This window comes from Euprymna scolopes, chromosome 42 (genome assembly GCF_053919585.1).
Source record: "Euprymna scolopes isolate OS-2025 chromosome 42, ASM5391958v1, whole genome shotgun sequence".
Lineage (NCBI taxonomy): Eukaryota > Metazoa > Mollusca > Cephalopoda > Sepiida > Sepiolidae > Euprymna > Euprymna scolopes.
In genome coordinates this window covers 46350974-46364138 of record NC_136523.1, presented here as the reverse complement: position 1 = coordinate 46364138, position 13165 = coordinate 46350974, and the positions used below count along the sequence as shown (strand labels likewise).

The 13165-nt window shown below is 32.9% G+C and overlaps 1 protein-coding gene across 11 annotated transcripts in view; it reads left to right on the top strand.

Annotated features, from left to right (window-relative positions):
- The window catches only part of LOC145267083 (LIM domain-binding protein 2-like), a 295179-nt gene that overhangs the window by 119656 nt on the left and 162358 nt on the right, over positions 1-13165 (top strand). The window lies entirely within an intron of this gene.

Sequence of the window (13165 nt, the reverse complement as noted above, 5' to 3'; positions counted from 1 at the left end):
AAGTCTGTCCTTGTTTACAGTGCTACAATCTGGATACTCACCAAAAGATTGGAAAGAAAACTGTACGCACGTACACCCATATGCTACGAACAGTGTTAAATATATCTGAGCAAGATCATCCCAAGGAGCAGCGGCTTTATGGCAACCTACCTGCCATATCTTCTACCATCAGGAAGCGACGTCTACGATTTGCTGGTCACTGCCAGAGGAGCAACCAAGAGCTGGTGAGAAATGTATTGCTGTCGAGTCCACAGCATACGCACACAAGTATAGGACGACCTACATCCATGTACATCCAGCAAATTGACGGCAACTGTGATCCTAAAGATCTGATGGGAAACAGGAAAATCTGGAGAGAGAGAGTCACATTGGTTCAGGCAAGGAGCCTGACTAGATAGACAAATAGAGGCTGAATACAGTGTCAAAGGTGACTTTGCAATTGAGTTTGAATCCTTCAAGCAACAGTAATTATCATTTCCTATACTGAAGATAGTGTAAGCATGAAATACTAGTATGTGTAAGTAAATATATATTTTAGGCCACCCAGCATTTGCCCAGTGATAAAATATGCTTAAATATATTTAAATTTATCCAGATTTTGTATTTATTATTATAATAGAGTCAATTCGTTATTATTATAATGTATCGAATTCGTTATCATTTAAGCTAATAAAATAATGTTGTTAAAGGTATAAATGTATATTTGTGAATACGTAGAAATAACATGTTTAGTTTACTTATGTCTGAGTTTCATATTTTTCCAATTTTGACATCTTGGCAGCTATTTTTACCGGCTAAAAAACAAATGTAATTTGTTCCACATGTCTAAATCAAATTTCAAATCTGCAGACCAAAAATTGACAGTAGTTTGGTAGAGACTGCTCCACACACAGGCAAACAGAAGGTCAGCTGCCCGGTGATGCCTGGTCATAAAATACACTTAAATATAATATTTTCATTTATACAGATTTCGTATTATTTTTATATAACCAATTCTCTATGTATTATTATACTGTACCCAATATATAGTAGTGGTCGACCAGTGTAGCGCAGTCATAAAATATGCTTAAATATTATATTTTAATTCATGCAGATTTCATATTTATTTTAAAGTCAATTTTCTATCGATGACTATATTGCATCCAATGTATAGTAATGAGTTCAAAAGTAAAAAAATATAAAATATAACTTTGGTACCATCAGTTAGAATCGAAACCAAAACATTTAGCACTTTATCAAAGCCTTAGTCATTATCGTCAGATCTAAGTCCATACGCATATAAAAACTAAGATGGCTTAACCTAAAATGTATATGTGTGCATGCATACAGAAACACTAAGTCGACTTAAGCCTGACAAGTTCCTTTTTTTTTTTTTTCCCCAAATTTACACTCCTTAGCAGCTATTTTAACTGGTTAAATCAAATTTGATCCACAGGTCAGAATCCTTTATATATCAAGTATTAAGTTTCATGTTTATAGACAAAAAATTGACAGGAGTTTGATAAAGATCGTCCCTCAAGCAGACAGACAAGTTCACATATATATACTAGCAGGCCACCTGGCATTGCTCAGTCATAAAATATGCTTAAATATGATGTTTTGATTAATGCAGAATTCGTATTTATTATATTATATTGGACCCTATATATAGTAATGATTTAAAAATAAAAAATGAATCGTATGCCATCACCGAGGATCGAAACCAAAACGTTTAGCTTATGATTTACTTTTTCCTTTGACGTTAATACCTGAGCTATGTTTGCTGCAAGGCTAAATATTAAAACATAAACCAATAGCTATTATGCTACGCATGCATATTCGTAATGCCGTCATTAGACCTTCACCTGGCAAATTCCATTTCCTTAATTTTCACACTTTTGCACTGATTTTCCCCTGCTAAAACCCAAATGTAAAGTGTCGCATGGGTTAAAATACCCTATGTATTAAGTTTCATGTCTGTAGACCAAAAACTGACAGAAGAGTTTGGTAGGCAACATTTTTTAAACATATATATATATATATGCATACATAAATATATATAGAAAGAGGTTTGTGTTTAACCTTTTTATGCAAATATTGTGCAAGTATAAATAATGTAGAATATCTGAATGAATATAATTACATGTAACAGTTAACTAAAGATGATCATCTCATAAGAAAACCACCCCCAAAATAATAAATGTAAACATATGACTCCATTCTATTTTCCCTTCTGAAAAAGAACAAACTAATACTTTCCACAACAAATATATTTTCAAATATTGTACTGGTATTTTATTTTCTTCAATTTATACATCCAAAAGAAGTCTTACAATAAAGAGGAAACATTGATAGGCGTATAACTTGGTTTGTTTCGTTTTATCTCTCTCTCTGTCTGTCTCTCTCTCTCTCTCTCTCTCTCTCTCTCTCTCTCTCTATTTTCGTGGGTTTCCATGAAGAGCAATTTCTCTCTGGACCCATGAAACCTTTGGTCTATTTTTGCTATGTGGACGACACATTTTGCCTCTTCAATAATCAAATAGAGGCAAATATTTTTTCTCCTTACTTAATAAGATGCATCCCGTGTTACAGTATACTTATGAAGGAGAGTCTAATTCGTCCATAGCTTTCCTCGATGTATTGGTAATGAAAACATCATCCAGTTGCCTTACATCAATATACCGTAAACCTACATTCACGGGACTGTATACATGCTGGGATTCATTTTGCCCCCGAAAACGTAAGATAAATTTAATTTGGACCGTAACACATCGTGCCCTTATGATCTGCTCAAAATCAAAATTGGATGAGGAATTAAAAATAATTACTGATACCTTCTCCAAAAATGGGTACCCTTTGGTTGTGATTAGGTCAGTTATACAAAGAAAAATAGCAAAAATCCAAATGGTTAATAAATGTCCAGTATATCTGCGGTTACCTTGGCTGGGGACAGTAAGTGAGAAATTTGCAAAGCAAATCATCTCAACAGTGCAAAATTGGTATTTTGCTTCTTTTTTTTTTTTTTTTTACATAGGCATAACCACTTATCAAGACTCAGAGACCACTCGAGGATAAGGGTTAAGAGTGTACAGTAGTCAATTGGACAATATAGTAATCATTAGTAATGGAAATTCAGTAAATTTGTTAACTTAAGTGGAACGGCTCATCAAGAACTTGTTTATGTTGGACTTGAAGACAACCATATTGTAGTCAGCTGGAAAACGGCAGACAATTCCACAGGCGTGCAGTTCTAAGAAAGAAGCTTTGTTCATGGAATGTACGTTTAGGTTTAGGCACAGATAAAGAGTGGGGGAAATTATTGATAGTGTTTTCAGCTAGACAAGTGTTTCTTGTGAAAGTTTGGCGAGGGAGGACCATAGATTGAAGCTCAGTCGAACACTTTAAACTCGCAACATCTCTTCTGTGAGATAAAGGTTGAAGGGAAGAGAAAAGGACATCTACGAGGCTACGAAGTCTATTTTGAACTCTATCAAGGCAGGACAAGTCCTTTCTAGCAGCTTCTGCCCAGATGTGGCAACAGTACTCTAACCTTGGATGTACCTGTCTCTTATATAGATAGAGAATTGCATCAGCAATGAGATATCTACTGGATTGATAGAAGGATCCTACCATTTTTCCAGCGGCCTTGGCAACAGATTTGATGTACGTGTTCCATTTAAGATCAGGAGTAAACGTCAAGTCAGCTTGTCAAAACTTGAGATGTGTTGTGTTCTCTACGAGAATGTTAATGCCATCCTCTCGAAAAGATGTTCTACCACCCCCACCATTATAAAAATAATGTAATTTACAATTTTGAATGTAGTTGCAGTGCCAACTATGTGGGTCGCACAACTTTCATGTTTCATTTAGAAGGCCTTCCTTCTGTAAGCAGAAGGAATGCCTCTTAGGTTTGAGTGTGATTAGTCTCTAGGATCTTCGAGTAATACAACATTGCTGTATTTCAATAGCTTTTCCGCAATCCCCCCCCCCCAAACGTAATGTAACGCAACGTGATTTTATTTGTACATATTTTCGATTCCCATTCGTGTTTTTTTTTTCCTCCAAAACAAATCCCTCAATACAGCTTTGATAAAGTGAGGGCAAAACCGGTCAGCTGACTCCCCTATTTTTTTTTTTTTTTTTCTATTCTTCTCTTCACCCCGTTAACTTTATTCTAAAATTGATTTTATTTTAAAAGTTTTTAATCATGAATTTAAGTCTTACCTTCATAATTATGATTGCGTCAGGAAACAAGGCTAAGCACTGGGCGTCTCTAATGAGTCCTTGTGGCCGCACTTCTACTCCTGGCTAATAGGCAAAGAAGGAATATGGAGTATAGATAGGCAAAGCCTTACTACTCCTTAAGCAGTTTAGGTTTGCAAATCGGTGATTTGATCAAGTCACCTACTCCAGGGAAGTTGTCGTCCAGGAATGAGAAGGCCTCCCTCCCCTGCTTGGTGCCAAGACGTATGAGGTCAGTGGCACAGGTTTACAAATCAGAGTTTTCCTTATCCTAGATGGATGATCTAACCAGATCTACTAGTCCATCAGCACTGAGAGGGTGTTCCCTGCACCTGGTTGCATTGATAGTGAGGATTGATAGAGTTGATATCAAAGAATTAGTATCTGCTTTGAAGTTAGACTTCTCAGAATAGGATTAAGATTGCTTACGTTTTTAAAGGAGGTATGTATGAGTGTGGGGTGTAGATTAAAGGTGAATATCTACTAGGGTTAAGAAAAGATCAAATGTGGTTTGTGGATTAGTGACTAATTGGAAAATTATAGTATAAGGGTTAGGGTGCGTTTCGAAATGTGCTTTAGGTGTTAGTTTTCAAGTAAAGATAATCGCTAGTACTTTATCACATCTAATGAAAGAAAGATATAGTTGCTAGTTAATACAGATCACTTATAATCTGGGCACAAACTGGCTATTAGTTATCTATTTTATAGATAGTCTATAGAGTATAAATATAGGTTAAGCTAATGCATCCCTTAGCAATAGAAATCTATAGATGTTAAGTATTTATCGATTTTGAAAAGGTCAGCCTACTAAAGTTTAGGACCGGAAGCGGAACCCTCCTCCCAAGGTACATGCAAAGTATGTGATTTTATATGAGCTTGGAGAGAAGAGCAATTGATTTTTTGTGAAGTTGAAACAGGAGAAATGATAGAACTTACAATAATACAGCATTAATATACAATATAGATATACAGGGATTTAGGGAGGATTTAAGAGTATGTTCGTCATGCAAAACAGACAGGAAGGCATCTTGGAGGTAAAGCATTATCCCTTTAAAGCAGACATTTAGAAATAGCATTTGTGCCAGTTATTTTAGTAACATACATCAGTAACAATATACATGTGGCCAGTATAGGCCTTATATTTAAACATTACACTTAGTCACAGAATGAGAAATTATGATTTCCAAAAAGAGGGAAGCAGTATAAGTAAATAAGAGCAGAAAAACAGGTATGGTGAATAGCAATAACTTAATTGCTTCCTAAGAAGTGGTTCGCACAGTTTAGCAGTTTTTGTATGGTCTTGCTTTTATTTTTGGAGATACCTCATATTTTGTACTGTACTGTAATGCTTCCACTTTATCAAGATATTTCGGTCTGTCAGATTACTGCAAATCCTGTCTGGACAGCTGTTTTCGTTTTGGTTGTGATGTCACACAAGATCAATGAAAGTTCTGTCTTTGAGTGGGATCACTGTAGATTACATTGGATAACAATCGGATTGTAATCTGAAAGTTATCCAGTTACTGAATCAAATGGAATTTGGAAATTGGATTAGTTCGGGATCAATCCGAAATCACAATCTTATCTCCCCCACCCCAAAAAATAATCGAATAATCGACCCATGGCACTATAGCCCTTTATAGATTCTTCCTATTTTTTTTTTTACAAAGGAGTCACCACTTATCAAGACCCAAAGGTCACTGGAGGATGAGGGTTAAAGAGTGTACAGAAGTCAATGGCACAATATCCTAGTAATCGTTAGTAGTGGAAATTTGGTAAATTGGATTACTTAAGGGGGTGGCTCATCAATATATATATACACATATCTATATACATTTAAATATGTGTACATATACATACATATATATATATATACATATGTATACATATGTATACACATATATATACATATGTATACACATATATATACATATATATATGTATACATACATATACATATATGTATACACATATATATATACATATATATATGTATACATATATATACATATATATGTATACATATATATACATATATATGTATACATATATATACATATATATGTATACATATATATACATATATATGTATACGTATATATACATATATATATGTATACGTATATATACATATATGTATACACATATATATACATATATATGTATGTATACACATATATATATACATATATATATGTATACATACATATATATATGTATACATATATATATATATATATATATATATATATATATATACTAGCAAAAGTACCTGTCGTTGACTGGTTTCAAAACAGCCTACAGAAAATGGACTCTAATTTATGAAAATATAATACGTTATGAAAATGAAGGTTTGTAAAGAGATAGCTTCGAATTTGGGGGTATCAAAACCATAGCAAAATATGATGAAAGTAAAAATAAAATAGATAAACCCCACAACTTATTATACCATACCTTTTCACACTGAAACACTTATCACAATATTCTGTGGATCTATATTGAAAATAAACTTGTTAAACTTTGTGAGATATTTCCATTCTATGGAGGTCAGGTGCGAACGAACACCACATAATTTTATTATACCATATTTCTTCAAACTGAAACATAATTATCAAAGTATGTTTATGCAGATAGACATGAAAAGTCTTTATTAAAGTTTGTGCCTATTTCCATTCTATGGAGGCCAGGCACGAACGCAGACCCCACAATTTTATTATACCAACCCTATTTAAGTTAAAACATACTTATCAAAGTATTATTATGTACATCTATATCAAAAACACTTGTAAACGTTATTTTTTAATTTTAAAATTCTGTATTTTCATACTTTGTGGACCAGGCGCTAACGCAGACCCCACAATTTTAATGAACCACTGTTCTGCCATATCAAACATACCCATTCCTGTGTCTCGATACATCTTCTATCATTATATGTAATCAGTTTTTAACCTATCATATTTCATAAATCAGAGTCCATTTTCTGTAGGCTGTTTTTGAACCCAGTCAACGACAGGTACTTTTGCTAGTATATACTAAAATATGAAACACTAGTGTCTGTAGGTATAAAGAATAATTATTTAATCATAAGTATTAAGCCCCCTTTAAGAATACTTAAAGATGGATACTGTCTGTGGAAGAAAAACTAAAACGCTGTCAACTAGCGTCAATGCAATGTTCACAACTTACCCTTGTTGGAATACTCTAGATTGTTTAATGTATTTGCTTGAATTCAGCGTTTAATATTTCGTAATTTCCTTCTTTCTTGTGACAATTGTTTGGTGACCCTGAGGTAGGCTTAGCAAATGAAGCAAAAGGTTGTGACTGGGTTTGAATCTCATGACTTACACTGATGATTGCGTAAGCATGAAACACTATTGTCTGTCGATGTAAAAAATAATTGTTTAATCATTAATATGTGTGTGTGTGTGTGTGTGTGTATATATATATATATATATATATATATATATATATATATATATATATATATATATATATATATATATATATATATATATATATATATGAAAAAAAAAATTTTCTTTGATTTCCTATTCTACAATTGAACAGGATTATTTAGTTGCGTGAGGATGAGGAGACGTTTGGTCAGTAAACATCTGGGACAAAATCGATACAGTGTTTTACTGTATTGGATATTGGATTTAATTGTTGAGAGATAGTGGTATCTTGACTCACCCCCCTCCCCTATAATGTACTCTCAAGATGTTACCCTATTTTATAAATATTTAACAATAACAACTTTCGAAAAAAAAAATCGATTTTTTTATGACAGGTTTGTACGAAAATTTTGTGTTTTCTTTGTTTCAGGAGCACCTATGAACTGTAATACTTAGCTTTTAATTATAAATGTTGATCCAGGCCAGAGATTAGTTTCTACTCGCAATCTTAGAGACTTCAAAATCACTTGAGAATTTTGAAGCCACAACAGTAAACATGTCAGTCATTTTAATTTTTTTCAAATTAAAAAAAAAATGCCTGACTTGGAAATTTGAAATTAATTTTGAAAGCTCTAAACTGGTTACTAGAGAGTAATTTCTTGAACCAAAACGCCTATTTTTCCCAGGAAGATAAAGTTAGACATAAGGTCGTTTTTTTGTTTTGTTTTGTATTTTATGTAAGAGAAATCCAGCTCCCTAAAAGGACTACTCTGGATGAAGACAAAGTTGTTGACGATTCAATCGCAAGTTTTCTAGTTAAAGAAAAGTATTCTAAGTGTCGTCTGCCCAAGATACGTTTTTCCAATTATCACGTGACTCAAATAAACCAATCAAATAAAGGCCACCATTTGACACTGAATTTAAAGAACGTCTGTTCAGAATATTTTACGCCTGTTTCAACGAAAAAATTTGAATCCGTTAAAAATTGAATCATACAAACTTTCTTTTTCGCCGAGCGTTTTAATTTAAAATAAAATATGACCATTTAATAAAAAATTTAACTTTGATTCTAGCCAGCATCAATTGGACGGATTTGTATAGAACCACTTTCCTCTCAAATTAGCTGGTTTTATGTTGTATTTTTTTTCTTTTTGATTGCCTTAAGAACGATTTATATATTACAAAATGAATAAAACTCCTTTAATCTTATCACTAATTCTAAATCCGGGTAGCAACAGTCCCCCCCCCTCCCACACCCACACACTCGTTACCTCCAAAAACTAAGCAAGAAAAAACAAACAAACAAACAAAAAACAATTTCGACGCCGGTTTGGAGTTATTCTCTCTCTGTATAAAAAAAAAAAAAAAAACATAAAGAAAAACACTAATCAGATGTAGAATAGTGTTTTTACATAAAGATATCTCACCGTTTCCTTTTGATTTTATCAAAAAGTTTTGGATAAAATTGCACTAAAGTCTAGAAAGAGAATTTTAATTTACATTTTAAATTCAAATTATTTGGACTACTATTCTCATCTTAGATGTAATTCATATGTTTTGGATGATATAACCTCCGACCTGCTTCTTTTAAAACTTAAGAATCTATGTAAAATTTCGAACTAAACCTTTTATTTAATTGACGGAGTAGATTGTTCTCGTTCTACATGAGGTCAAAATTGAAAAATTAGTATGTGGGGGGGGGGGATAAAATTTTTATCTGTTTCACGTTCAATTTTTATCTGTTCCTGCTAATTGTTCCACGAATGTGCATGCATGAATGGTTCACATGACAGATTCCTTATGTTAAGAACAAGTAGGTTTCAAAACAGTATTTAAATATTGTATCAAGCCGGCCTAATGGTTATCGTACTTGACTCATACATGTACAAATGGTAAGTGAGTACGCTTATATTTTATTCTTAGTTAGTGCTACCTGTTCTCAGTGGAGTAGTAAGAATTTTGGATTATGGCAATTTTTATTTGTCCCCATCCAGACTGTCTCTTTTAGAGGTGGTGGATCCCGCTTCTCCGACATTAAAAACGGACTTGTGTCTAATTCTGTTCTCGTAGGCAGGAAAGTAAACTTAGATTGTAACTTGAAACTGATCGTTAATCAGTGCCATTATCTATTGCGCCACATGTCAGAGGTTATGCCGTCTGAAACGTGAGAATAACATCCAAGACGAGAATTTCTAGGTAATCTAAACACTCTTACTCATAAGTTTAAAATGTCGGTAAAAAAAATTATGCTTCGCCAATGTTTGCACTATTCCTGGAAAAATGAATTTAGAAAATGGAAAGAAAAATATCTAAATCGGTATAGAAAGAAAACAAGTTAGAAATCGTTTCATTGTGTGGAAATAATGCAGGTGGTAGATCATAATTACTATTTACTTTCGCAATTCCCCTAAATACTTGAAATGGATTCTTCCAGCAGGTTTTTTACTTGTTAACTTTTGTGTGATGAGACGGATATATATGAGTGAGAATGTGTGGGAGGACACTTCTCAACCTATATACTCAACAAATTTTTGGTCTACAGACTTGGAATTTGGTATATAGCAGAGCCAAACATGTGGAAAACGTTTTAATCAATTTTCATCTGAAAAAATGGGCTGCTAAGAGGTCAAAATTGAAAAATTGGTATGTGGGGTGGGATCAAATTTTTATCTATTTGCTAACTATTCCACAAATCTGCATGCGTGAATGGTTCACATGACAGATTCCTTATGCTAAGAATAAGTAGGTTTGAAAACACTATTTAAATATCGTGTCAAGTCAGCCCAATGGTTATCGTACTTGACTCACTGTCGTTAGTTTTTGGTTTCAATCTTAGCCTGAGTATTTTCTTTATTTTTATTTTTTATTTTTCATACAAGAAGTGAACTGTTTCAAAAAAACATTAACATGCACATCTCAGTTTCTGTATGAATTAAAATTTAATATTTATACATATTTTACAACTGGGCAATGCTGGGCGGCCTGCTAATAATAATTATAAAACTCTGTTGACCGTCCGAGCTTGCTTGCTTGAATTATGTTTTCAATGATCGGGTGATTTTTTTAAAAAACTGATGAAAGGTGAATTTTTATTTTTATATATATATATATATATATATATATATATATATATATATATATATATATATATATATAATTACAGTAGAAAAATATGACCATGAAAAGTAATGATTAAGCTTAAACATGGAAAAGTTGTTAAAACTGAAAAAGAAAAGGACAAGATATTCTATTAAAAACATAGTAAAATTTATAACTTAAAATATTGCAGCATTAAGAATTGATTATATAATGTTATAAATTGAATTTTAAAAAAATTTCTTAATGCTTCAATATTTTAAGTTATAAATTTATTATATTTTTTACTAGAATATCTCGCCTTTTCTTTTCCAGTTTTAACACCTTGTCATTTACTTTTTCATGTTTAAGCTTAGCCATATTACTTTTCATGCTCGCATTTTTCTATTGCAATCCAGGATTTGCAGGCCTCCACTTGTTCTTTGTTTAATTTCAGTCTTACTTTTTGCCCCCCATAAACATAGCATACACATATGTGATAACAACATATGGTACTCGTCTGCTTTCAATAAAATCCCCCCAATTATCTTCCTTTCATGCTTTCATTCTCTCTGTTTCACTTGTTACTTCTCTTTTTGCGAGAGCGGTGAATTGGTAGCAACAGTAGTCACTGAAGCGACATGGTCGCTATGGAAACCAGTCATAAAAAACGTCACTGATTTCCTTACGTTTTATTACAATTTTGAACACAAGTAAATTCATAACTTTTGTTTTACTGAACGAAAATTGAAAATTTTTTCCACAATATAGCTGAGAAGGTAATCTATAAATATAATTGTTTGAAATTTGGTTGAAAAATGAGTGAGCAGTGAAGCTTTAAAGAAGTTCTAAATGACTAAAACCGTCACTTAACCCTATATTCACCTGTCATCCTTTTTTAAAAATTAAGATGTGTGTGAATGTGTGTGCATTTGAGCATGACTCAGTCTACGGAATGAGGGTGGAGAGTTGTATATTTTGGTTTCAATTCTAGCTGATGGAACAAGTCATATATATATATAAATATATATATATATATATATATATATATATATATATATATTAGTAACCTTGTGTGTGTGTGTGTGTGTGTGCAGAAAAGCTACCAAACTGCTGTCAATCTTTGGTATACGGACTTGAAACTTGATATATGGGCTATTCAAACCTATGGAATAAATTCGATTTGGTTTTTAGTAAAAAAAAAAACTGCTATGAGGTCGAAATTAAAAAAAAATTGGAGCTTGGCAGGCATAAGTTGAACTAACATGCATTCTTTATGCATATGCAAATATACCTTTATCTGCATAAATTTTTTAAGTTTTGACACATATTTATTAAGTCAAATGGTAGTGAATACCGCTGGAGAACTAAATGTTTTTATTCTAGCTGATAGCACCCAAATCATATTGGTCCCCCCCCCGGAGAGGGACCTATGTTTTCACTGGCGTCCGTTAGTCCGGACTATTGTTAAATAACTGTCTATTAGTTTTTCCTGAAATTTTGCCACAAATTGTATTTCATTAAATAGTGCACGGTAAAAAAAGTTTTTTTTACAAAAATTCCCGTTGCGCCTCCAGGGGCTCAAAAGAAATCAAAAATGCTCTTTTTTCATATTTCTCAACAAAAATTTGATATGTCTGACTATATAGTGGTTTTTCATGGTGGTCAACTCAAATATACATGTATTAAGGCCTGAAACTGCACCGTTATCCATTTACATTTGGATTCGGCGTCTTCAGGGGCTCAAAAGAGATCAAAAATGGCCAAAAATCATACTTTTTGCCCCATAGCATTTGATCCATCCATTAGAAACTTGGTCAAAATGTGGAGGCCATTGTTCTTAATATAAATTCAGTATGGGTGACCCTGGCAAAATACTCGTTCGCATCCCACTGGGACTTTTAGGGCTAAAAAAACATGCCTTTTTGGAGCTCTTTTTTCATATTACTTAAGAACTTTATATGTATGTCTATATAGTAGTTTTCCATGGTGCTGAATTCAAATATACATGTTTTAAGGCATGAAACTGCATCGTTTGTCCATTTTCACTGGGATTCAGCATTCCCAGGAGTTCAAAAGGGGTCACAAATGCCCCCAAATTGCAAAAAATTACACTTTTTACCCCATAACTTTTGCCCCATCCATTACATTTTTCAGAAACTTGGCAAAAATGTGAAGGCAACGCTGGCCCTTCACACTTCTCACCTTCATCATTTCTTCACTATTTTTTGTGGTGTCATTTCACATGTAACAGAAAAGGAGGACCATGCACGTGCAGCTTGTTTTTTAAAACTTTTAAAATCACTACTACACATTGGGTGCAATATAATAATCAATAGGAAATTGGCTATATAATAATATATATGAAATCTGCATGAATTAAAATATCGTTTAAACGTATTTTGCCACTGGATAATGCTGGACTGCCTGCTAGTTAACAAAAAATATCCCATGTTTTATAATAAAATTAATCT